Here is a 3,713-nt window from a genome sequence, read left to right as displayed (position 1 = left end):
CCTGATTTATAAAGTCCTTCGTAAGGGGGAGAGTGGGGAACTGACACACAAGACGGATGTCATTGAGATCGACGATCCTCCTCCTCCTCCTCCTCCTGCTGCCACAACTACACCACCACAGCCAAAGGCTGGAAGGAAGCGTGGAAAGAAGACCTGAGAGTGATTGCCCTGGGTTCAGTCTGGTCTGACAGAAGCTGCAGTCTCTCGTATGACCACAGCCTGGGGACACAGATGTCATCTGCTGCTTTCCGGATCTCTGGGACTTCTGGACCAGACTGCCCTCCCTTATGATATGGACTCCTCAGGCCACCAATTTTGCTTTTAAATAGTTGATGTCTGCCCCGGGGGTGCAAGGCTTCGCCCACTTCTGCAGTTTCTCCAGCGTTGCCTCCCTCTTTGTTTAGTTGTGAGCCCTTAATAAAATTTTTTGGGGTAAATTCTACTCTCCTGTGTGTGTTTTCATCCAAAAAGGACAGTTTGTTGGTGACGATTCAGGTACATTTCTAAAGTACAATGTGAAATTAACAAGGGACAACAACACCAAACAATCTCCTACAGATTAAATAGAACAACATATTAGCGGTGTTGTGGGAACTTGTCACAAAAAACACACAAACATTTTCGGGAATACAAATCAAAATCACCAAAAAATAAAAAAATAAAAAAGAGAAACACAAAAAAAGAATCTACATTAAAGTCCAAAAAAAAAAAAAAATGTTGTTGTCAGATGTGAGAAATCAAAATATATTGAGGGAATCCCGATAAATAGTAACGAAATAAGTTTGTGAGAAGTGTGTGTGAATATGAGCAGCAAAACTACTTAATTCTTGTCACATTATAAAGAAGAAGAGAGTGCGCTGTATTAAACCATTTTGAACATTGCAGCGTGACGAAAGTGCTGTATCCATTCCGAACGCTACGTTTACCAGAACGAGCTGTCCCGTGTCGGAATTTCTTCTGAGCATGCGTGGCACTTTGTGCGTCGGAACAGGCCACACACGGTCGGAATTGACGCGATCGGATTTTGTTGTCGGAAAATTTTATCTCCTGCTGTCCAACTTTGTGTGTCGGAAAATCCGATGGAAAATGTCCGATGGCGCCCACACACGGTCGGAATTTCCGACAACACGCTCCGATCGGACATTGTCCATCGGAAAATCCGACCGTGTGTACGGGGCATTAGTGTTTGCATACATTTTAAAGTGATCCTGTTATAAGGCAAGGACAAGGACTACCGTTTGCAGGTCTCCTAAAAAAAATCCTCTGATACAATGATGGAAACATATTTATTATATATTTATTTTTTTAAATAAGTCTATATTAATGCTCCCTACTTCTCGTGGCGGCTTGGCCCTGCCAGACTGATACAAGTATTTTTTGTCTTCCCAATTATTCACGGCTGCCTGGTGGTTACACCCGGATACATCCAACCCCTCCACCATACTGGATGCTGCAGTGGTGTACTCCCTAGAAGCCCTCCAGTTTCTTTTATTTAGAGGTTCCTACCCCTTAACCCCTTCTATGGGCACTACGCTCCAGGCTTGACAGGTGGGCCTGGCATGTGAGGACTATCCAAAACTGGTGGTATCTTAGAATGCCTCATTATGGCTAAATCCTACCTTGTCTCACTTATATATATTACCTGAGCCGGAGGCTTGGGCCAAACACAAGATAAAAAAACATTTTGCAGGTTGAGCAGATTTTGAGGAAAAACCAACCTCCCACTTGCATACTCACCTCTTCTCTGTGGCCTCATTGGATTTGGTGGGGCTTTGCTGTCAGTGGGTACTGGTCATTCCAGAACTCAATAATGATGATTGGGATGATATGTGGGGTCTACCTTTAATTATGTTAGTTTCATCGAGAGTCCTTTACTCATAGGGCCTACTACACCCCCTCTGGGCTTCATAAAATGAATGTCTCGCATTCTCAAGAGTGCAGCTCTTCTTTGGGAGATTTCTCACATTATTATTTGGGCATGTCCTGTGATCGCTTGATACTGGGAGGAAGTAATGGGGGGTGATAAATACAATAGCACATACTTCCTTGAAGCCCTCTGTGAGCCTTTGCCTGTTGGTCCTGGTAGAAGACTCGATCCCCACAATAGCAGAAAGAAGCAGGGTTGGACTCGTACCCGTAAGGCCATCACTATGACTTGGAAAAAATCCACACCTCCCTCCCTTTCCTTTTGGAAACACTTACTGTATACTAGCCTACCATTATACAAGGATACTTACATTAATCAAGGTTGCCCGAAGAAATATTACTGGATATGATCTAAGTGGTTGGCAGAACCTGCTACAGCCTTGGTCTCCCCTACTGATTAAGACACCCACCTGTTTCTGATGTGTAATATTTTTACATTTAATTTCTTCACGGTCGAGCCACACCCAAGTGTTTCAAGTAGTACCCTCACCTGTTCTTTGGTACTCTCATTGCTACTTATTTCCACTTACTTACAATTTGATTGTGCATTGTATTCATTGTTCATTTGTTTTTCCTTGTTTTTAATTTGTTCTGTGCTTTCCATGAGTACTAATAAACAGATCTTTAGAAAAAAAAATAATAATAAGTTTATATACTGGGTCACTGTATGCAGAGACCCTTTTCTCATAAACACTGATTCTGCTGAGCTCCTTGAAGACCTAGACTCCACTGTGTCAGACACCTCAGATTTTATGTCCAAAGCTTCCGGTGAACTGAAGTTAACCCTTCTGTCACTGGGGGAACCAGATTTGTTTTTCTTCAAAATAGAATGTAACCTTTTTTTTTCAATGTACATGGTTCCTTGTAATCCTGAAGATCTCTTAATCTGAATACAAAAATCCAGCAGAAAATCTGATAGTGTGTATGGGGCTTAAGTATCCATTATTTCTTTGTTCCAGGCTTGTGATATTTAGCAGAGTCAATCTCTAGATCATAGATAAAAAAAATTCTTCATAGGTAACAATCAATCTCATCAAATCCAGAGAACATTTAGACAAAATATTGTTCCATTATGAAACACAAGTCTCGGCCACTTAGAATCAGAATTGGAAAATATTATAATGGCACCAATAATTTCAACACGAAAAACATATCTAACAGGTACGAGTCCATGGCCTGATAGGAACCAGGCCACATAGCAGGAGGTGAGCGCCAGGCGAGCGAGCAAAGCTTCATCTGTATTTACAGCAGCTCCCCATCACTCGCATTACCGCCTGAGCTCCATTTCACATTGGATTCTCATAGCCTACTGTAAACTACTGCACATGCGAGGGATTTTGGTTGCACGCACCTTATGAGAAATTAATGCCTGATGATCTAAAGTGGAGCTGAGGCACTGATGCTTGTGCTGGGGAGCGGCTGCAAATACAGATTATCATTTGTGAATAAACCAGGTGAATCAACATTGTATGTGCTAGAAGAGGATCAACTGCATAAGATTGTAAATGACGGTGGCCTTAAAGGTATGTTTGAGACAACTTCAAATCTCCATATGTTCTGGATTAAAGTTAAGGTGGAATTTCCTCCTTGCCACAAAAGAACTGAAAAGCCTGCTTCCATTTCTGATATGCTATCTTTGTGAAACTGGGTTTTCTGCAGTGACAACAACCAACACGAGATTACAGAATAGACTGGACATAAGCAACACACTTTGGGTGTCACTGTCTCTGTCACTGTCTCCCATCATCCCCAGATGGAAAACAAGCTCAGGGATCCCACTGATTCTG

Source organism: Aquarana catesbeiana, linkage group LG06 (genome assembly GCF_042186555.1).
Source record: "Aquarana catesbeiana isolate 2022-GZ linkage group LG06, ASM4218655v1, whole genome shotgun sequence".
Taxonomy (NCBI): Eukaryota; Metazoa; Chordata; class Amphibia; order Anura; family Ranidae; genus Aquarana; species Aquarana catesbeiana.
The sequence above is the reverse complement of the archived record's forward strand: the minus strand, read 5'-3'. Positions refer to the sequence as shown.